The sequence below is a fragment of the Eschrichtius robustus genome, chromosome X (genome assembly GCF_028021215.1).
Source record: "Eschrichtius robustus isolate mEscRob2 chromosome X, mEscRob2.pri, whole genome shotgun sequence".
In the NCBI taxonomy this organism is placed as follows: Eukaryota; Metazoa; Chordata; class Mammalia; order Artiodactyla; family Eschrichtiidae; genus Eschrichtius; species Eschrichtius robustus.
This window is the reverse complement of record NC_090845.1, coordinates 85,833,841-85,857,791: the sequence shown is the minus strand read 5'-3', so window position 1 is coordinate 85,857,791 and position 23,951 is coordinate 85,833,841. Positions and strand designations below refer to the sequence as shown.

General features: G+C 36.3%; 1 protein-coding gene and 1 pseudogene across 2 annotated transcripts in view; both read right to left on the bottom strand.

Annotated features, from left to right (window-relative positions):
- Positions 1-23,951, bottom strand: part of DIAPH2 (diaphanous related formin 2) — an 859,779-nt gene that overhangs the window by 487,733 nt on the left and 348,095 nt on the right. The window lies entirely within an intron of this gene.
- The window catches only part of LOC137757385 (uncharacterized), a 44,111-nt pseudogene continuing 38,887 nt past the window's right edge, over positions 18,728-23,951 (bottom strand).

Here is a 23,951-nt window from a genome sequence, read left to right as displayed (position 1 = left end):
GAACTTTGAATTTCATATAATACAGTTCTCTTACTTTATGTACATAAAAATATTACTGAGTATCTCAATTTGATTTGTTACTGGCTGAGCTCAATGGGAAACAACCACAGTTACATCGTCTCTGTTTTCCCCTTTCGGATTCCAACTGGTTTCAATTTTATCTTTCAGCAGTAATTGTCTTTAGTTCGGAAACCACATCAGTGTATTTTGTTGAAGGCAATCGAAGCATTAGAAAAATTCTGAGAGGGTAGGAGAGGGGGTATCTGAACTTTTCATTTCTTTCTTTTTTTTAAGTCAAGTTTGGTTTGTTGGTGACTTTCTATTTCAAAGTAGTAAGCAATATGTGAGATTACTCTGGAAATGTTGGAAAGACATGTTCAGAACAAAATTTGAATAAGCTTAGAGTTATCCTGTTCTTAAGACAAACAGATTCATAACCCTCTTCTATCCCTACCTATCATCCTGTTATACTACCAAGAATGTCGAATGCTTGACCCTACTCTCTCATCTACTTATAATCTGGATTGGAACACACCCATAACTACAGAATCAAAATGTCAAGAGCTCTATACGTAGGGCCTCAGGACCTGTATCTCTTAACAACTCCCCAGGTAATTCTGGATATCAACAAGGTTTGGAACAACTGCTCTCTGGCATATAATACAACACTCTGTAATAGCTCAATAATCCCCAAATTGAAAACTGCAAATATCATCAACAGTAACCTATGGAAGTCCTGTTTGTAATTTCTTCTACAGCTCAGAATCTAACACTGAAGGCAACACTTGCTCAACAGCTGGGTACACAGTAGTGACAACTGATGAGATTTTAAAAGAAAGCGAATGATCCTCATGGCACACTCTTTACTTTTATTTTTATTTTTTTCGGCCATGCCACGCGGCATGTGGGATCTTAGTTCCCCGACCAGGGATCGAACCCGCACCCCCTGTACTGGAAGCATGGAGTCTTAACCACTAGACTGCCAGGGAAGTCCCTATTTTTAAATCAATTATCAACTAGATATATTCCCTGAGAGCAAGGATCTTGCCATATGTTGCTTGCTATAATCTATCACTCTAAGTACACAGAAGTACATAGAAGTTTTAAGAGTAAATAAGAATGCATTTTGTACATTAATTAAAAATGTGTATATACATAATACATTAATAGATAATACTAAAATTAATATTAGATACCAGGGCCTCTCTTCCCTTTTATAGATGCAGTTGTCACCATGCTAGAAGAGAAAGGAAAAAACAATGATTTGTTGTTGAAAGGAAAGTGGAAGATAGTTGAAGACAGATTCATCGCTGTTTGATGTAAACATGCTCCTTTTTTATCATGTCACCGAAAACAACCAGAGCAGGTAAGGCTTGGAATATACAAAATAGGGAGAGTTAAAATATTTTATTCCATGAAAACTAGAGTTTTCAAAAAAGGGAAAATTCAGTCTAACGAAAATCCACAGTTGAGCTCAACAAAATGATACCTAAGCAAGCACACCGGAGCTTGGTTTCATTGCTTTTGCACACCAGGTAGCCATTTTAAAGATTGTATGCCTCAGACCAATAGATCTCAAGAACCAAACTCTAGTGAAAGTACATAATCCCTAAAGAAAATACTCTATTTTATGCCAAGGTCAACTTCAGTTATGTTCCTAGCTAGTAGCATGTTGATATCACCTATAAACAATGAGAATAATGATAAGCTGAGTTCAGCATGTAAGCTATTCATCAAAATAAATTAAATCAACTTCTATGAAATCTATTCCATAGATGCACTTAGTTTAATATTGAGGCATTGATAGCCATAACTGGCGTCTATGTGTGAGTGTGCACATCACTAAATAGATCATAGTTAGGTGGCTTCTGTTTAACAATGAGCTTCCATGAGGTACTTTATTCTACTAAATGCCAGAAACAGTTTGGGTTGTAAGCTTTTAAGAACTTAAAAAAAAGTTGTTGGATGAAGGTCCAGCTATAAGAAACTCTGTCTCCTGTGAGAGCTATCTTTTAATAATACTATATTCAGTGCTGTAGAGCATTTTTAACATAACTACAAAAGATACAGTATAAAACAAGAACATAAGCCTAATAGTTTATTGTAGAATAATTGGTAATTGCCTTCTGTGTACCTTTTATTAGTTTTTGAGCCTAAGAGGTAGATAATAGAGGTCCCTGTATTGTTTATAGAGGCATATATAAGATAAAAGCAATGTTTAAGATTAAATACTAAATCTCAGAGCAAAGCAAAACTCAATGTATCAATACGTTGCATCCTCATTGCATTGCTTCCCAAATTCTCTGAAATCTGTAGAATTCAGATACAGCTATCACCATATAAAGTCAAACACATCTCATAAAGATTAGAATGAAATCTACATTATGTGTTAAAAAAAAAAAAAAACAAACCTCAGAAATCCCTTGAATTGAAGGTTTTACCTGAAACGTAAAAGAGAAAGTAATAACCCAGGTAAGAAGCAGCTGCTAATAGTCACAGACAGCAGATAAATTTGACTGGATGAGGACAGCAACCTGCTGACTCTTTTTCCTAGCAAACTATTTCAAACCTGCTGTGCTCGCCATTAGGCTGGCCTTTACTTCACCCCAGCCACTTCAGTCCCATCACTGCGGGGGCTCATTGTGGCCTTACTCATGGCTGCCACCAAAGTGTGCCTCTGCTTTCAGCCTGGAATACTTTGAATGTGAACTTAAGCACTGGTCATAACTACAGAGAGGGAGCAGGAAGTCAATATATAAAATTTGGAACAGAGGTGTCATAAAGAAATATAATCAGGGACTTCCCTGGTGGTGCAGTGGTTAAGAATCCGCCTGCCGATGTAGGGGACACGGGTTCGAGCCATGGTCTGGGAAGATCCCACATGCCGCGGAGCAACTAAGCCCGTGCGCCACAGCTACTGAGCCTGTGCTCTAGAGCTCGCGAGCCACAACTACTGAGCCTGCATGCTGCAACTACTGAGCCCACGTGCCACAACTACTGAAGCCCGCACGCCTAGAGCCTGGGCTCTGCAACAAGAGAAGCCACTGCAATGAGGAGCCTGTGCATCGCAATGAGGAGTAGCCCCCGCTCACCGCAACTAGAGAAAGCCCGCAGCAATGAAGACCCAATGCAGCCAAAAATAAATAAAATTAATTAATTTTAAAAAAATTTTAAGAAAGAAATATAATCAAATTAAAAGCTTCAAACTGGCTAGTAAGAAATGATAAGACTCCTATTTCTTCCTGGAAAATGGTGCTAAAATATCAGGTGAAAAAAACATGAACTCCAAAGTTGGGTGTAACAATCCATGAAGAGGAATGAAAGAAGCGCTAATATATCTAGCTTTCCACTCAGAGCTCATGGAGATAAATCTGAAAAGACACTTAAAAGGTCAGAGATTACATCTGATATCTGGTGTAGTATATTTAAAAGCCAAGGCATACAAGATACAATAGGAGTAAGTAAATATAGAAAGCTAAACAGTTATACGTCTTTAAAATTACCCTTAAAGTTCTGCCTCTAATACATATGTATTTTAACTATATTAGGGGTATGACATGAGTTACTGTGCATACTGTTATTCTGGGTGTCTAATATAGATGAAAAGATTACAGGTTCCAATTTTAAGCAATTTTTTGCCTATTGTCTACCTAGGACAAGTCTACCTAAAGTCAGAAGAATATGACAGGACTCCCAAAGGATTGCAAAATAATTTGAGCTCACCTCCCTTCACATCTGTGCTGTCAAACCTATATCTATCCATTAAGACCCAAATAAAGTGTCACTTTCTCTATGAAACCTCCAATTACCACTACATGGTTTGCCTCCTACATCACTGATAAGGTACTTCCACATGTTGTCCTACTTAACTAAGGCTCACGTATGCATCTTTTTGCCTTCCCTAAGTTACAAACTCACAACTTTGTGAGGGAAGACAACAGGTCTGGTACAAATTTGTCTCCCACATCCATTCCACCTCCCATGGTATCTAGAAAATGATACTCAAGAAATATTATGTGAAATATGAGAGTGGAAAATGATGAGGGTGCAGGAAGAGAAATGCGAATTTGACGATCTTCTGTCTTCAAGATGTAACTGAAGCCTAAGCGGAGATTGAACAGTCAGTGAGAAAGAATCCAAGACAGAAGATTAGACCCTGGGGATGATGCCTGAAGTCGTGGACACAGAAAAGAACAGCCAATTAAGAGGACAAAAAGAACAACCAAAAAGGTGTGAGAAACAGGAGACAACATTGCCCCCACAGTGAGAAAGGAAAATGTTTCAATAAGAAAAAGTAATCAACAGTGTCAAACATAGCAAGAAGGTCAAGCATAGACTAAGTCCCGAAAAAAAGACCAGAAGAAAATAGGCCATTTCAGACCATATAGAGCAATTTCAAGAGAGCAATGACAACAGAAGCCATATTACAGGATGCAGGGAAGAAGTGAAGGGAGGGAAATGGCGTAAAGACCACTCACTTGAGAAGGTAGGAAAAATAACCATCTATAGTATGAAGGAGACAGAAACAAAATGACTGAATCCCAGCTTGGCATAAGTTTGCCTATTACAAGAAGGCACCTGATTGTCAAACTCAAGAACAGCTTTTATGCCCAAAATGATTTCGGAACAAACCCAGCATACAATGATTTACTGGACAAGATCAATAGAAACTGTGCAAAAGAGATTATACTGTCCAGCGATCCATGTTGCATCAATATCTATAATGGAATGAAACAAAGTGATACAATGGCCCAAAGCTTCCTGGAATTGCTCCGTAGTGAAATCAAGCAGGAAAAGAAAGTCCACATAGACAGTAAGCAAGTACCCCACCCTCTTTTTACTGATGATGAAAGAGCATTTTCCAGGGTCATAGTAAGAGAAAAGTAGTATTTAGCAGTACCACCAGAACTAGATTGGAACTTATTGTTTAGAGAACTAAATGTTTATACAGCAAAGGCCCATAAGGTCCTGTCAACATCTACGGCAAAGAAATACAACAACTCCATCTATCTGAGTCAACAAATGAACAAAATTGGTATGTTCAAATGGTAAATTCTCCAGAAGCTGCAGCCTCTGACATTTTTATTGAAATACAAAGTTTCTGGATCACAAAGTGCTGATGAAGATTAGAACACTGTAATTCTGTCATATCAGGGCTAAACTAAAATATGAAGTGTTTATCTACAACATTAGCTGAAGGAAATAAACTGGCTATCACCCAGTTACCCACAGTGTCCTGAAGGTGTGAAATCTGACAATATGCAGACCTAATGGTAGTTTTTAAAGCTGCCCTCTACACCGAGTCCAGATGGACCAGCTAGGTAGCCTACCAACAAGACAGCAGGTGGCTTTCTCAACTTACTGACTGCATGTATAGTCATATTAACAGAAAATATTCAAATGAAAGAATAAAATTTGCTGGGCCAGTTTAGTTACAAAATCATGCTACCTTAAACAATTTCAGTGTGATACAATTAAAGAAATAGTTAAGTTCCTAGTAGGGGGCAAGATGTTACCCTAGGAAGGGAAAGAGTTCCATGAAACAGTCACTGACCTTAACAAACCTACGATATCCAACATGCTTGCCAAATTAACATTTTAAAGTTTTATTTAAAAAGTGATTGACTATACCTTCCCATGTCTCTGTATGCCATGCATGAATTATTTAATTCATGATAGAATTAAAATCAAACATTTAATTTCCTTTCTAATATCCACTATTATTAATGATATTGATTATTCTATTATTTCCTATCTAATGAATGCCTTAGGTTATATATCTCCATCCCTTAAATCATAACAACTCTTCAAGGTAAATATTCTGTTTTTACTATAAAAAAACCTAGGCTCAGAGCAGTGAAGTAACTTTGTCCATCCAACAAGTAATAAATCTGGATTTCAAACCCACATCAGTAGAGCTTTCCAGTTCATATTCCTTCCACCACAGCAAGGTGCCTCCCGTACCGTGTTTGCCTATCATTTCATTAAGTGAACTAACGTATGTAAAACACGAAGCAGAGTGACTGGCTCTTAATAGGAACCTTCTTAAATGCTAATTCCCATTCAATGGCCTCCACCAATCACTCTCAAATACTGCACTACATGCTACCTAACCCAGTGAGCTACAGAAAGAAAAGGGGTTCTGTAAAGTTACAAGTAAGCATACCAGGCATCCCAAATTCCACCTCTAAAGATGATAAAGGAAAAACCTGGTTTAACAAAAAGAACAGAAATGAATCCATGGGTCTATCCACTGATATATTTAATGGTAATTGAAGCATGACGCAATGACTTAACTGTTTCCTAAAGACAAGGGTGATTATTTGCTGGCAGTTTTCTGGGCTTGCCTTCCAGTGCATATGGTCATTATCAGTTTGAAAATACAGAACCTCGGTATGAATTTTGCTTAAGTAATTCCAGTAATTTATAATCCACAGTAAAAATGCACACTCAAAAGATAATATAAAACCTAGACTTCTATACAAAGTGGAATGAAATTTCCCTGGCATAAAATACCTTTGGGAATGAGTTACCTCTTGGCAAAATAAAGAGTATCAAAATAATAACAAAAAACCTGTCAAATACAATAAGAGAGAAGACACTGCATTTTCAGCAGTTATTAAATGCTGGAGTTTACCACCACATAAAGACTCTTACAGCTACATCCTCAATACTTGGCCACATTAAAACCTTTTAAAGTGTGTAATCAATGAAACTGAAATGCATGAACACACATAATAATAAAAAAAAAAAAACTACTTCAAGCTGATCACTTGAAAAATGAGAGAACCATTCTATTAAATGAGACATAAACCAAGAAGTGTCTGGTCTTTTTTTTCTTCACTCCTTCCTAGAAATTGTCTTATTGCTTTAAGGTATGAAATTACATAACACCAGATATGGGTGATCTCACTATCCTCCAAGTCTATATTAATATATGTGTGTTGCATATATACCTATAATATCATATGCATCAATACAGGAAGCTACTGAATTACTCCTTATTACTGAAACAGTTCTGGAAACTTTCTCTTCAATGACTTCGAAGACCAAAGACTTCCCTGATAATCAAACCTATGCTTCTGACCAGCCTTTGGTTTTCCACATTGCATTCTCTACCTACTTCTTAAATATCAGTGACCCATGCTCCCAGCTTTTTATTTTATATTTTCACCCTGTGTGATCTGCTCCCCTGACTTTGATCATTAATCTATGTGTTTATGTTTCTTGAATCTTTATCTCCAGCCCAGGCTTTTCCCCTGAGCTACAGACTCATAGATCCAATTTCTTACTTCTTCCACAGGACGTACAGATAAAGATGCTCCAACATGAACTCAAATCCAGTATAGTGAAAAGTGGTTTGTCTGTTCCCTACATGCGTTAAAGGCATCATAACCCAATTATCATACAAGTAAGAAACTATCAAGTCATCTTTGACCTTTCTCTCCCTAAGCCTACGCCACACCCTGTAAAATTCTGCTTCCCTTTCTACTGTCTTGTTTACAGCCTTCCACAATTATTGCTTAGATCATTCATTCATTAATCTATTTATTCTACAGCTATGCACTATGGTAGGCAATATGAATGCAAAAACGATTAAAGGACAGCCTCTGTCTTAGGAAAGAACAAATGAGTAACTCCAAAAATGTAAGGTGTATGAAAGAGCTATGAATTTAAAGTAGTCTCCTGGATTTTCGTTTTGAATTTTTTTCACTCTACTCTGGTTTTTTCTACACATTCATTACTGTGGTTACCTTTGAAAAATATTATGATCCTACTACTTATACATGATTTTTTTCACTACCTTATAGGGTAAAGCTTAAGCAATAAGCATGGCATTCAGGGCCTTTCAAAACCTGACTGGTAAGTAAAGTAATAGCCCCCAGATAGCCCAATGATCCAGCGATACCAGAGTGCTCACCATTCCTGGAAAAAGTCAGTAAATTCCAAGCCTATATGTCTTAGCTGAAAGCTCTTTATGTCCCACTCCTTCTGAGCCTGAAAACATTTGGCTGGGCTAAAATATCATCTCCTCTGGGATGTCTTCCTGAACTCTTCCAAGAAGAATTAATTACTCCCTCCTCTGGACCTCTACAGTTTTTTGTTCCTAGCATGGATATAGCACTTAATATACTGCCTTATCATTAGTTTAGATATCCAGCTCCCTAATTAAGTGTGAGCTTCTTAAAGCCATCAGCCATATCTTGACCATATTTGTATCACTGGAAACTAGTACCAACTTGGTACATAACAGGCATTTTTAAAACATGCTTGCAGAATTGGATGAAAGTACTACATGGCCAAACCATAAAATTCCTTAAAGTTCTATGCATTAGAAATGAAAACATATTCTAATTTAACAAATTAAAAGCCAGCCTTTCCATAGTTATTGGACATCAACCCTTATATTCATAATTAAATCACTTTTAATAGGACACAGCTATTCATTGCTGCATATTGCATTTAATAATGGTGATTCGATGATTGATTTGTTTTCTATTTCCATCACTAGCATGAAACTTAACAGCTGGCATATGTGTTTCCCTGGTAAAACCCATTATTGGTGGCAGATAACAACTAAGACAGATTTTCCCATGGCAAAATCCTAGTGTCAAGTCACTCTACCTGATAAGCAGAGCCTCTGTGAGTGCTTCTAGAGCCTGAAGCAACTGCATGCAGGCAGCTTTCACTGAATGCCCTCCAATCCTGAGCTGAAAATTCAGAAACCACACACATATACACAGAAGCACACATGCATTCATTAAGGGCCCGCTAGTACCATACTGTTCTATGTAGACTGAATTGATTTTTTTCTTGGTCTTCTCCCCACCTTTTTAAAAAATTTCTTTAGTGAAAGAGGAGGGGGATAATTAGTGAAATTAATAATTAGTGAAAGAGGAGGGGGATAATTAGTGAAAGTGGGACTAGAAACTATACCTGTTGACAAAACATAGTCCTTGGAATCACCTCTTAAATCACTGTGATTCTTCAATAGCTCATTACAATTTTTTTTCCTGTTCTAAAAATGAGCATTAATATGTAACTAAGTTGGATCAGAAAAAGACTGGACACCACAATTTCTGTATTCAAGTATGAATGGCTCATGTTTAGGAAACTAAACAAGATAAGAATAAAGTCATTTTGAGGTGTCACGTGTCCACAAAAAATGGGTCACCTGAACTTCTGTTTCTGAAAGTATGGCAGAATATATACCCTGACTTACGCCCCACTGAAAGAACTAAATGTGATGAATCTTTTAAAAATAATCTTAAAAGCATAATCTGGCCAAAAAGTAAGGAATACCTGGAGGCCAAAAACTGAGTGAAAGAACTCAGAGAGGTAAACATCAGTAGAGCCAGCTTTAGACCTTGAGTGAATTTGCTAAAGCCAGATGAACTTGAGCTTGTTTCCAAGGCATCAAGTATGGGGGAATGGAAACCAAGCCCAGGGCCTGATCAAAGTGGAAAGAGTAATAGAACATGGCCCTAAAAGCCCCAGAAGACTACAACTCAGTTTAACAGTAAATTAGAAATGAACTTGCTCATATCCCAAGGGGCCTAAGAAGAAAACTGCCCACATCAAACCCTGGTGCTAAACGGAGAAGGTAAAAATCTTCTCTGAGAATTCCTAGTCAAAAACCAGTCCTCATACAGCCTGAATTCACACTTCCTTGAGTGTTAAAAAACTTAAGCCAAAATTTTAACATGATTCTAGGTTGGCAGCAACCTGGCAAAAGCAAATATGAATCTCCTCTGAAGGATATTAACTCTCACAGGAGGCCTTAAAACATTCCCACAGATAAATGTACAAGAAATAACATATTTAATATGCTTAAAGAAATAAGAGGGATTGAAATTATTAATAAAGAGCAAGATGCTATTAAAATACTAATACCAATACTCAGCAGATCTGCAAAAGATCCAAATGAAATTTCTTAAAACTAAAAAAAAAAAAAAAATTAACAATTAAAATTTTAAAACTCAAGAGGTTGGTTTACCAGCAGATGAAACAGAGATTAAGAGAGATTCATGAAGTGGAAGATACAGCTGAAGGAATGTTCTAGAATGTATCACTTAAGCAATAAATACATAGAAAATTTGAGAGGTTAAGAGAAATGTAGCATAGAGTGACAAGGTATAATTTTTATAATTCAATTTCCAGAAGGTCAGAAAAGGGTGAATGGGACAGAGGCAATATTTGAGGAGATAATGGTTGATAATTTCCCAATATTCCAGAAAGACACAAACACACAGATTCAGGAAGCTCAAAAAACTCCCAAGTAGGATAAATAAAAAGAAATCAACACCTAAGAATAGTGATGTAAACTCTAATACCAAAGATAAACAGATGATCTTAAGATCAAATACACAGAAAAGACATTACCTTAAAGGTAACAAACATAGAATGAGAGCTAACCTATCAAAAACAACAGAAGCCAAAATTGGGGGCTGATCTCTTCAATGTGCTGAGAGAGAATAATAACCCAGAATATCTAGACAAAATATTTTTCAAAATAAGATATTAAAAAGGCATTTTCAAAAAAGCAAAACCTAGAACTCTGCCACCAATAGACCCTCACTAAAAGAAATTATAAAGGACATACTTTAAGGAAGGAAAATGACTCTAGAAGGAAGGTGGAAAATATATGAAGCCATGTGGAGCAAAGAAAGGGGTAAACATGTGGGCAAATCTAAACAAATAATGATGTCATAAAACAACTGCAACAACAATACCAGTTTTGTAGATGACGGTGTGCATATCCCACGACCCAGCAATTTCACTCCCAGGAATATACTTTAAAAGAATTTTCACCCAAGGCTAGACTGGCATTTCTAAGCCTACTGGGTAGCTCCTCCTGGATGCTGAGAACTAGCAACCCAATCTCATGGTTTCCAAGACCCATTCATCATCTTCCTCTGAGCCTGTTCTTCCTCTCTCTTTCCCTCCCCTAGTTATGTTAAAAGTATTGCCATTTTCCCAGTCACATAGTCTTAAAATTCCAGACTCACCTTTAACTCTTACCTATACCCTATTACACAACAATAATAAGTTCTCTAGTCCTAGAGATTCTAACTTAAAGGGACAATTCTTATTCAGGCCCCCAGGCCCTTTCATCTTAGCAACTCCACTAAATGTCTTTAAAAACAGCTTTGCTCAGGTCAGTCTTCTAAGATCCCTCAATGCTTCCAAATTTCTTATCAGTTAAAGTCGGGATTTCTTAGTCTAGCAATTAAAGGCCCTCATAATCCAGTTCAAACGTATCTTTCTAACACCATTTTCTGCCATTTCCTCTACAGTGCCCCCCTCCTTCCATCTCTAACATGAACTCTACAGTCTAGCCACATGTTAACACACCTGCTGTTGCCTGGGGAAAAGGACATTATAAGCTCCAGGTTTTTCAACGTAAAATTTGTTCTGCTGAAAAATTTTTTTTTTCCTTCTCAGCCACATTACTTAAATACCTGAATCTCACTCATCCTTAAAGGCCCAGCTAGCTTACCTCCACTTTCATGACATTTTCCACTATCTCCCCTTCCCCCATTCCCTTAAAACCAGCACCACTTCATCTCAATCTCACCTACACAACTTTGGTATGTTTGGTATATTCTTATTAGCTGGGTGAATGTCTCATTCGTGAAAATTAAGCTCCTAGATGTAAGGGTCCAAGTATAACTTAATCATCTTGGTAGATCTCACAATGCTTAGCAAAGTAGCTTTCATGTAGCTCAATAAATATTGTTTGAATTGATCAATAAATTGGCCTTAAAAGCACATATTCAGTAATCACTATATTGATGCCTATAAACTGAATCATGAGTATCCCAAATCCCTGTTGTTTGTCAGTGTTTATTTTTAACCAAAGCAGCTAATGAGGTAAATGATAAAAAATCAGGTTGGCCCAAGTTCTTCACAGGCTATCTCATCTCAGATGAAATGGGGAGAATGGTTCTTCTTTAGCCTAGGTAGGTGATTTTACTATAGAAATGAGCCATGGAAATGAAGCTGGCTGCGGTTTTCATTTTCTTTCTTGTAGGTAAATTTTTGAGCTAATTATAGAAATCCCACATTATTCTTGAAAATATATTCAACTACTTAACAGAAATGTCCATCTAATTCAAAGGTTATGGTAGATATATCCCCTAAGCTATTAAAATTCCTTTGGGGGGCAGGGGCCAAAAAAAACCAGGGAACAAAGCAAGACAGTTTTACACCAGCAAGATCACAAAGAAATAGATATTATGAAATGTTAAACTAGAGAACAGATATCTGTGTCTCTTTCTATATATTTGAGAATACTTCCAACTCCACATCCTGCAAACATCTGCTAAACATACACCCCAAACCCACCAAGCCAGCAGCTGTGTGATCTGTTCATATTCCCACTACCACCTGGAAAAATGCAAATTGTATAGCCTTGTTCATAAAAGAAAATAAATAAATGTCTCTGCTGAATTTCTACACTCCCTGTATCATTAAAGTTAACAGCCCTGCCAAGGGAGATTATACAATTAAGAATTAAAATCTTAATGACTTAAATATTCTAATCAGTCTTTGATATCACCTTAATTATATGATAAAAGCCAGAAAGGGAGAAATGTGATGTCCTGTAGAAATTTAAAGTCTCTTTAAATCAATAATAAAAATGAGAGTGAAAGTATATTTAACATTTATATTATTCTAGATATACCATAGGACCAGACATTAAATATAGTGTTTTAAGAATTTATATAAACTGATACTTTAAAAAATCACTCTGTAAACCTACAAACCATGTTACCTCCTTCCTGCCATACGACTGTTAATTCAAGACACAATATTCCACATAATTTGCTTTAAATTCAGCAAGTAACATTACTGAGAGTAATGAATGCATAGATAATCACTGAGACAGTATGAAAAATAAAACAGAAGTAAATGCCAAGTTTTCCAAAGACGAGACAAATCAATGGAGAAAGGACTACAGAAAAATCATAAATCAGATGGACATATTAAATAGGATCCTGAGGCAATGATCTAGTTTAATGTAACACTCAAAGAGCATAACAAAGTTCTTCTGTTCCCTTAAGCTAAGCGAACATCTTTGTATGGTTTCACAAAATTGACACATTTGAATAAAGTCCAAAGATGACTCCAGTTTCAATGTTAGTATTCCCTTTCCAGAGAGGGAAAAAAACAAACATGGCTCAATTATTTGTAAGTTGTTGATGTCTCATATAGATTGGGTCAATCTAAAAGAAATTCTTTAAATATACTCTCATAATTATGCTACTACTACTTAATGAACCAAGTGAGAATACATAATTATTCATAAAGCAAGAGGCAATAAAAGGAAAAGATGAATCAAAAAGAAGCACTGGTTAAAGAAAAAATACCTCACTTGTACATGTCAGGAAAATGTTTCAAAAAGCAAGCACTTGAATTGTCACTGTCATGTTAAAGGGGGAAACGGTACACCAATTCCAAGATATGTTTTAGAGAAAACTTAATAGCTAAAAATATAAGATTTTAGGGCTTCCCTGGTGGCGCAGTGGTTGAGAATCTGCCTGCTAATGCAGGGGACACGGGTTCGAGCCCTGGTCTGGGAAGATCCCACATGCCGCGGAGCAGCTGGGCCCGTGAGCCACAACTACTGAGCCTGCGCGTCTGGAGCCTGTGCCCCGCAACGGGAGGGGCCGTGATAGTGAAAGGCCCGCGCACCGCGATGAAGAGTGGCCCCCGCTTGCCGCAACTAGAGAAAGCCCTCGCACGAACCGAAGACCCAACACAGCCAAAAATAAATAAATAAATAAATAAAGTAGCTATAAAATTAAAAAAAAAAAAAATCAGTAGATTCAAGTGACTATGAAATTCTATATATAGATTTTAAAAATATATATATATATAAGATTTTAGGAAGAAATATATTTGGAGAGAAGAGAGATTAAAAAGTATTACCTGTTTTCACTACCAGATATGGCACTGGTAATGAACAGAGAGGAAAAACTTCAAATGTCATTATGTTATAAACTTCAAGCTCTGACCTTATGCCTTAGCAACCTAACGAGTAATGTATCTTACAAGTTGGTCTAATGCGGTTTGGTAGGGAGGGACCGTACTCTATTATCAGCTTCACTGGAAACACCAGTAATTCAAACAACTTTTAAAGAAACAGAGCTCCCTGCACAATGCCTTGAATACAGTAAGTGCTCACTTAATGTCTTGAGCATAAAAGAACATATCTAAGTGTGTTAACTAGGTTTCTGTTGCTGTAGCTCCGTGTATGCTGATTTCTAGAAAGGTCAATTATCAAGCGATGCAAGAGTGAAGAGAAAAATGTAAATGCTTAGGAAGAGGAAAGGAATTCGAATAAACAGGGTGATTTCAGAAAATAAAGTAGAACACGGAATGCAGGAGTTTTGAATTGAATTTTGAATTTAATTATTCAATTTATTGAATAGGTAGAAGTTTGTTTCATCAACTGTTATTTCCCAACTACCATAAAGATATGTTCAGAAAAATCAAAGAACTATTTATACACAGAACAAACTCTATGAAACTCCATAACCTGAGAGATGTTTTATGTTGAAAATATAAATTCAAGAAGAGTTTCGTTCCTCTGTAGTACTCCATAGTGGATTATTAAAGTTATTGTTTAACCGAAACTTTCTGAGGTGGAAACAGATTCTGTTTTCTCACTAAAATCCCTTGTCTAATTCTGTTTGATATTTCAATTTCTCATTTTATTAACTATGTTACCAAAGCAACTCAAATAGAGTACTAATATATGGCTATTACACAAGTTAGCAGTATTTTCTTTATGTTAGGGCAGGTAAGTACTTGCTACTTCCTCATCTTACACACTAATTATTATTTTTTTTAAATTAAACTTATTAATTATAATTAGGCTACCACATATGGGTTTGAGGTTTCATACCTCTGTCACACCGATGGGACATTCGAAAAGTGAAACCCAGTGATTTGGGTAAAAATGTCATATCCTAACTACATTTTTAATGCTTTGCCCTCTGTTGATTTAAATTGTTTTTATTTTCCTTCATTCCAGTAACAATGACCACACACCTAGCATCTAGGTATTGCTCTGTCATACGATTCCCCACTAAAAGGAATCAGATTCCTCAGAGAAATAGCTATCCCAGGGCTATGGAAGAGTAGGTACAAGATGAAACTAAAATATCTTTATATCACCAAGTAAGGTAGTGCTAAAAGTGTAGGGAGGGGGTAGGTATGTCACAAGGATAGCTTAAGGGGGCTCCCTCTGACCAAATCTGGGGAAAGTTGAGCACCAAAATCATTCAGTAATGCATTATGAACCACTGCAAAAGAGGAATTTATAAGTCCGCAGTGATAACAAATCAATCATTAAGTAGATACATCAATATACTGATCGATTGATAGATGAGAAAGGAGAGGTCTTGCTTACAACAGAATGCTGATTACCAACTGTGTGGAGGGAGGTTGGAAAATCATCATTTTACAACCATTATGGAAAATATCAGATAACCGAAGGGAACATTTTGATGAGAAGCAGATCTGCATGGTCTTCAAATGTCTCCCTACAGACTGCTTATTAGTTTCGAAGGAAAAATAGTAATTACACACTGGAGAAATCATATAATACCTCGACCAAGTGATCAAAATGAACGCCATCTATGAGGGACAGACAGAGATTGTGTGCCTCTAGACGTGACACTTGATACAGCATGACCTCTGTATAATTCTGACCAAGAATGCATATCCTAAATCTAATCATGAGGAAATATTAGATACATTCAAGATGAAAAAACATCCTATTAAAGAAAAGGAGATACATATTGCTCAAAAATATCAATGTTTTAAAAGACAAAGAATGGCTGTGGAAATGTTCCCAGATTCGAGGAGGCTGAAGAAGAAATGGAGCCAGAGATGGAGATGGGGTTGAAGGGAGAGGAGTGAGACAGAAAGAGATGGGGGTCGGGGGAATGGGGTCAACAGTATGTGAATCTGGGTAAAAGATATATACGAGTGTTCTTTGCAATATTCTCACAATTTCTGTCAGTTTGAAATGATTTCCAAATAAAAACTTAAAATATAACTCATCTTTTCTTAGTGTTTCTTAGTTTACTATGTTATGCTATTTTCCTGGTCTTATTTTAAAGATATGCCTATTTAATGATATTTATGATGATTTATATTTAATGATGCCATTTAAATGATATTACAGAATAAGAGGAAAACCTGAAGCATTAAATCACACCATCATTAACAGCTTGGAATCCTGTATCAAGGGGGTACAAATATACATAGCATATATTTATATTTGTCTACACTAAAAGCTAAGATACAATTTTCATAGAAATGTCGCAAATTTATTTTTGTAGAATCATAAAACAGAATCAGAGGATCCCTTAAAAATATCTTAACACAACCTCTCCATGTTTCTGTGTATGGAACTGAGGTCCCACAGTCACAGAGAACCAAGACTAAAACACTAGGACTCCTCTTGAGGCTTGTTACCTCCCAAAATATAATTTTGGCTAACTTGACCAGTCTGAACTGTTTCAAGTAAAGTCCCTTATACACCATTCCTATGAAACAGAGTAGAAAGCACATTTCATCTCTGAAATCATGACTGTCATATGTTATTTTAAAATCATTTGTAATTATATATTTTTCTTTACAACATGCTTTTTTTTAGATAAAGAGGAGTATGTAAACCTAACTGATCAATCTAAGCTTTACAAATTGATTATAATCATAGCTAGCCATCATTAATGTCACTCCACTTAAACTGCCCTCATTAAATGTACCATCCGAACTAGATAAACACAATGGAATCCATTTTCATTGGGCTACCTCTAACAATGCATGAAGTGATCTTCATTCAGTCATCAGTTTATAAGGTAATTCGTTTGCCAATATTTAATTTTCATATTACCCTTGTGAGGTAAATAGGTACTAGCTAGCATAATCCAGCTACACCATTTTTTCCATTATCTTCAGATCTCTTAGTCACTCCCCTTCATTTACTGAGGACTTGACCAACTGAGTTCGTCTTTTTGTCCACTCTAAATTCTGTTGTTTTCACTGACTTTATCAGCCACATCCCAAACCTAACTAGTCTCTCAATTTCCTGTGCTTCTTTACATCTATGTTGTACTGAATTCAACCAAAGCCATTCAATCCCATGGCTATACCATGGTCACCAAAAATAACTCAACCTCCTAAATCCCAATTCAATCACAATATCTGATGATCTTTTCTCCCATAGTTCCTGCTTAATTGATCAAGTAACCCTGCTGAATCAATCTCTAAGTGTCATTGAAACCACCAGTCCTTTGACCCACCATCCATCATTCCTCTCCTGTCCTCACTTCTCTCCCCCTCTAGTTTAAATTCCAAGGCCAAATAAGTATTACTAGGCATTAGTAATCATTTTCTAACATACCATACTCAACACACTTTCCTATTAATGCTTCTACTCTATTTCCTAGGCCTGCATTTGCACAGCTGAGTATTTCTGAAAAAAAAAAAAAAAAAATGACATAACTGGGAAGAGTCATATCACTCTAAAGTAATAATCATCAATTTCAAATGAATACTCAATATTGCCCAGCAATGGTGGCAACTCTTTACCAACAATTATTTCATTTTTTTTCAAATGATCTACTCCTCATCAAATCACACTGTTGCTAAACTGTTAGGTGATAACCCTGATGACTAACCCATGAGAAAATAGAAATCACTAATCAAATGGAAACATTCTAATCATGCCACTAGCAAATAAACCTGCATTTACACCACCTCCTTCTTTCCTATTATAAAGGAGAAAAGGATCCTCCTATCAAAGGTAAGTTCTTCCACGTATGGATCTAGTACTCCTCTCTTTTCAGTTTTTTTTTTTAATCACTCTTCTACATCTTCAACCTTTCTTTCTCAACTCTATTATTCCCAACAGCATTCAAAGATGCTTTAGCATTTCCCATCTGAACAAAAAACTTAAATCCCCTAATAACATACACCCTGCAGATACCACCCTCTCTGTGCTCTTCCAGAACCAAGCCTCTCAAGAGTTATCTAGCCACAGTGCATACACCCCCTCACCTCCTATTTCACTCTTCAACTCACTCCAACATGGCATCTAGGTCAAACTCTATTCTGAAACTTCCTAAGGGCATCAATGACCTCAATGTTGCCAGCTCAATGGATATTTCACAGTCCTTCTCCCTAATTTGTCAGATCACATCTTCCTTCTTGGAACATTTTCTTATCTTGGTTCTCTGACACCATATTCTTCTTCTTTTTTCTGGCCATACTCTCCTCTATTTCCTTTGCTGAATCTTCCTCCCTTCTCCAATTTCTAACTGATAGAATACACCAGGGCTTGGTCCCATACTTCCTTTCCTTCTCCACATACACACTATCAAAAAGTGATTTCATGCAGACACATTATTTTAATATGATCTGTGTGACAATGATCTTAAATTGATATCTTTAGCTATAATTAATCTTTGGAATTCCAGACTCAAATCCAACTACTTACCTGACATCTTCACTATGATCTCTGCCTAGAAGGTATCTCAAACATAACGTGGCCAAAGCAAAATTCTTCATTCCTAACCCTGACCCTACCACTAGCCAAGTCTTCCCTTTCTCAATAAATGGCACCATCATCCAGTTGCTTGGGCCAAACAATTAGGAGTCTTTCTTGATTCCTTTTTGTCTTTTATCCCACACATCCAATTCATCATCAAGTCTTGTTGACTCCAGCCCCAAGACATATCTCAAAAGCAACTAAAACAGTTAACAATACAAACTGAGAAAGAGTGGGCTGGAGAAGAAGGAAACCCAGAGAGTAAGGAGTCATGTATAAATGTCCTCTATGAGCGATGGAGTGATCAGCTGTATCAAATGGTGCTGAGAGGTTAAAACAATAATTACAAAGAAAACATTGAAGGTCACTGGTGATCTTGACAAGAGTAGACTCTGTGGAATGATGGGGGGATGAAAGTTTAGTTGGAGGGGACTGAAGAAAGAGAGTAAGATGAGAATGCAAAGTCAGCAACTAACAGAGAAATCTTTCAAGGGGTTTTGCTCTCTGGAAAGCATAGAGATTAGTAACAGCTGGAGAGGGCGATGAGGTCAAAAGTGGTTCTTTTTTTTTTTTCAAGAGAGGAGATACTAGGGCATGTTAGTATGCTGCTGAAAATGATCCATTTGCAATGAAAAAATAAATACAGCATGGGGAAAGGAGATAAATCACTGAAGAGTGGGAACCACTGCCCAAGTGGACAGGCTATTTTTCCACAGGTGGAGGGATTCTTTTGATCCACAGTCATAGGAAATGGTACACTTATAGATGCAGGGCAATTTGGTAGATTTCACAGGGGGAGATGAAGGAACTCTTAATTGAGTGCTTCTAGATTTGTCAAAGAATTGTGAGGCGGGTAATCAGAGTGTGTGTGTTTATCTGTTTGTCTGTATGTGTCTGTGTGGTGTGTGCTTTGGGGATTGAGAACTTGGTCATGAAAGAGGTTAAAGAAGAGAAAAGGTATAAATTAGCTATGTTAAAGAGAACATACTGGGCAATTTATTAATACAAGGCAGAACTGAATGTCTATTTGGTCATGTATAAGGTTTTCTAAAATGTTTTTTTAATTGAAGTATAGTTGACTTACAATGTTGTGCTAATTTCTGCTGTATAGCAAAGTGACTCAGTTATACACATATATACATTCTTTTTTATATTCTTTTCCATTATGGTTTATCCCAGGAGACTGGATATAGTTCCTTGTGCTATACAGTAGGACCTTGTTGATTATCCATTCTATATGTAATAGTTTGCATCTACTAATCCCAAACTCCCAGTCTATCCCTTTCCCTCCCCACTGCCCCTTGGCAACCACAAGTCTGTTCTCTATGTGTGTCAGTCTGTTTCTGTTTTGTAGACAGGTTCACTTGTGCCATATTTTAGATCCCACATATAAGTGATATCATATGGTATTTGTCTTGTGTAAGATTTAACAAAAAAATTTATATAAATATAAAATATATGTCTATTTAGTGGATTTTCTTTTACTGCCAAATTAGAATTTCTTATTATACAGCAAAGTATTTTTGGAAGATAAAACAACATTACATATTGCCATTGTTGTATGCCCAGACAGAAACTCTGTTATAATGGTTCACAAATGAAATGACATTCTTGTAGACAAAAAAGTTATTCATTTTCCTTTATACAAGTCTATCTCTGTATAGAGATGTCACGAATTAATTTGAAGATATAGAAGCATACAATTAATATTGCACTGTGGTAAAACTATGCCCATTTCAAACATGTTTCTATTATTCTGTGGTTTACCATTACATGATCAGAAAGCATTATGTCTTAATGTCGAGAGTACTTATTTAAAATTATATCAAGTAAGCAAGTTGTATTTACAATACCAGCAGCACTGGCTGAAACTGTTTGCCTTCCTTTTAGCATTTTAATTTAGAGCTTTCTAAATGCAAATTAGGGAAAGAAAGTCTCTGCTCACTAGATGGTAAGTAGTTTTTTTTTTAATATCTCACCTGTATTAGTGGTGTTATTTTATTGGGAGTATACGTAGAGACAGCCTTCATACATGGCCCTCAAAATAATTTATAAATATTAAAAGCACACCTACAATTCCCTCCTCCAAAATCTCTGCAATGTACCATTAAAATTATCTTCCAGAAAAGGCAACATATCACTATTTCTACCTAAAGAAGTAAGCTGTTGATTACTTTTTCTTATTGAAACATTTTCCTTTCTCACTGGGGGGACAACGTGGTTTCCTGTTTCTCACTCCTTTTTGATTGTTCTTTTCGTCCTCTTAATTGGCTGTTCTTCTCTGTGTCCCTGACTTTGGCCTTTCAATTCTCTGCTCCATTTTTATTACAGGGAACTAAAACACTACGGGGGCTAAGTAGCAGAGGGAGTTTTCAAAAAGTCATCAAATCCTCTCCCTCTGTCAAGCAAAGAGAGCAAAGAATTCAAGAGATAAAGCCTTTTGTGAAAAATGACTCATCTTAAGTCCTCCAAAATTGAAATGCTAAAATTGGTGAAGCTTGTCCACATTCACAAAAAGGAATTCACTCATTTGAAAAAATACCAACACGGAAAACAATCTAATCCCAGTAACATTTGCAGCCATAAATATATGAACTTCATTATCAAAAAACAATGTCCACTTGATTTTGCCAGCTTTCACTCTGGATAACACAAAAGAAATCTCATTTTAAACATCTAAATAAGTAAATTTGAACTATCAAAACTAATGTCCACGCATTTTAATCTATAGATACTGTCAGACAAGTGTGATTTAAAAATCCAAACTTTAAGGTTGTTTAAAAACTAAAAGCACTTTCATGTGGCACATATATACAATAGAATATTACTCAGCCATAAAAAGAAACGAAATTGAGCTATTTGTAGTGAGGTGGATGGACCTAGAATCTGTCATACAGAGTGAAGTAAGTCAGAAAGAGAAAAACAAATACTGTATGCTAACATGTATATATGGAATCTAAAAAAAAAAAAAAAAAATGGTTCTGAAGAACGTAGGGGCAGGACGGGAATAAAGACGCAGACGTAGAGAATGGACTTGAGGACACGGGGGGGGGGGGGGGGGGGGGCGGGGGGGGAAGGGTAAGCTGGGACGAAGTGAGAGAGTGGCATGGACATATATACACTACCAATGTAAAATAGATAGTTAGTGGGAAGCAACCACATAGCACAGGGAGATCAGCTAGGTGCTTTGTGACCACCTAGAGGGGTGGGATAGGGAGGGTGGGAGGGAGACACAAGAGGGAGGAGATATGGGGATATACGTATATGTATAGCTGATTCACTTTGTTATACAGCAGCAACCAACACAACACTGTAAAGCAATTATACTCCAATAAAGATCTTTAAAAAATTTAAAAAATAAAAGCATCTTCAATCGAATTTATAGCTACTTAAAAACAGCCGGTTGAAAAACTGATTTATTTTGACCAATTACGGTGAGTTTCAAATTTTAGCAGTGGTTTTCAGCATAAACTCGCTTAAATTTTTCCTCAGTGCCAAGTTAAGTAGCAAACAAAATAAACAAGATGATAATAAGCAATAGTTTCTCCAGTTTAGTGATAATTGTTTCATTTCTTTTATTCTTATGGGACTGTCAAAGTTGAACTGACCTCACAAAACAAAAATAAGCACAAATAGGATTTCAGTCCTTTAGGTTAACACACACAGACAAAAAAGGCTGATATTATGATAGTAAAACTCAAAGGCCAAGCATTCTTATTTTAAAATGTAATACAGTTAAAAGAATTTTGACTAGACTTTATTTTCAATGACTGACTCATCTATTTTCTGGATTTTATCTTATGACATTAGAAATGGTCCGATACTCACTCAATGAAAACATAAATCAGAAGCCTGAGAGGGAGAAAATAAAGTACTAGCTTCCCAATTTACATAGAAAGAGGACTGTAGTTCTACATTGAATAGGAAATTTTTCCAAAGCACAGCTATTAGCTATGAAAAGAAAGCTCTCCCATGTTCAATAAACTTGTGTAAGAAACATTAGAAATGTATTCATGGATCAAGAAGAAGTCCAATTTGGTCTATTACAATATAACAGTCATTATCGTAACAACAAATTACTAGTGACTAATGGCAATGTTTTCCATGTACATTATTCTATTTAATCACACTAACAACCATATGAGAAAGGTATTATTATCATGACTCAGAAGAAACTGAGATTTAGAGAAGGTAAAATATTTGCTCTTGGTTGCATAGCAGCTAAGATTTAAACTCAGATTTCCTGACTTCAAATCATATGCTCTCAATTAAACTCTTGCTAGAACAATAACAACTAACCTCTGCAAGAGCAATAGTCAGCAGATTATTTAAGAATTTACCAAGAAATTATGCTAACGCCTAGCCTGGAGGCATCACGGCCAGCTAGTCAATGTATAATCTTACAACTAAAAAGAAAAAGAATGATAGAACTAGAAAAGAAAATAAATTAACTCAAATAAGTCTACATTTATACTCCTCATTTCTGCTGATATTTACTTACTTATTATTTATTTATTTATTTGGAATGCTTTGTTCCACTAAAAAAAAATGATCCACCCATTCATTTTTGACCCATTCAGGGAATGTAAATATTAGAATTCTTTCTCACTAACTGATAGACTTATTGCAGAAAATTTACAAGGGGAAATTCATTAAGTGAAGTCAAAATTTCCCATTAACTTACACTTTCCCAGAAGCAAGGAATAATTAGTTCCAAGGAAAAATACTGCTTTTTCTAATGCCTCCACTAACTTCTAATAAGGAAGACATGAAGAAATGTCCATCACAAACAGGAAAATGCCCAGAACGGCCACCAATTAAAACAGCCCCCATACACCATTTCCTTGCAAATAAATGTCTGAAATATAATTGGAACATGCCACCCCTGTTGAACTTAGGGAAACACTTCACAAGCAGAAATCTAAAATCAGTAGTCAGTTATTATACCATTTGGTCAGCAAAGGGTTTTCCCTTGTAAAGCCTTTTCTCACACATTACCTCATTTCATCACTGGGGTGCATAGGTTGGTGACTTCCTGCAGAGTCTCTCGGAGTGTCTTAACACTCAATAAACAAATTCTATTTATTGAGCACTCAATAAATAGTTACTGGAGAAAGGTACAGTCTAAATGAATGAATGAATGAGTAAGCCAAAGAAGTGACTACACCATCATCAAAGGATGAGCCAAATATCAGTACACGTATACAGGACATTATGTATTTGTCAAAACCTATAGAATGTACAACACAAAGAGTGAACTCTGATGTAAACTATGAACTTTAGTTAATAATAATGTATCAAAACTGGTTCACCAATTGTGACCAATGTACCACATTAATGATAAGGGAAATTCTGTGGGGGGAGGGAAGAGGCATATGAG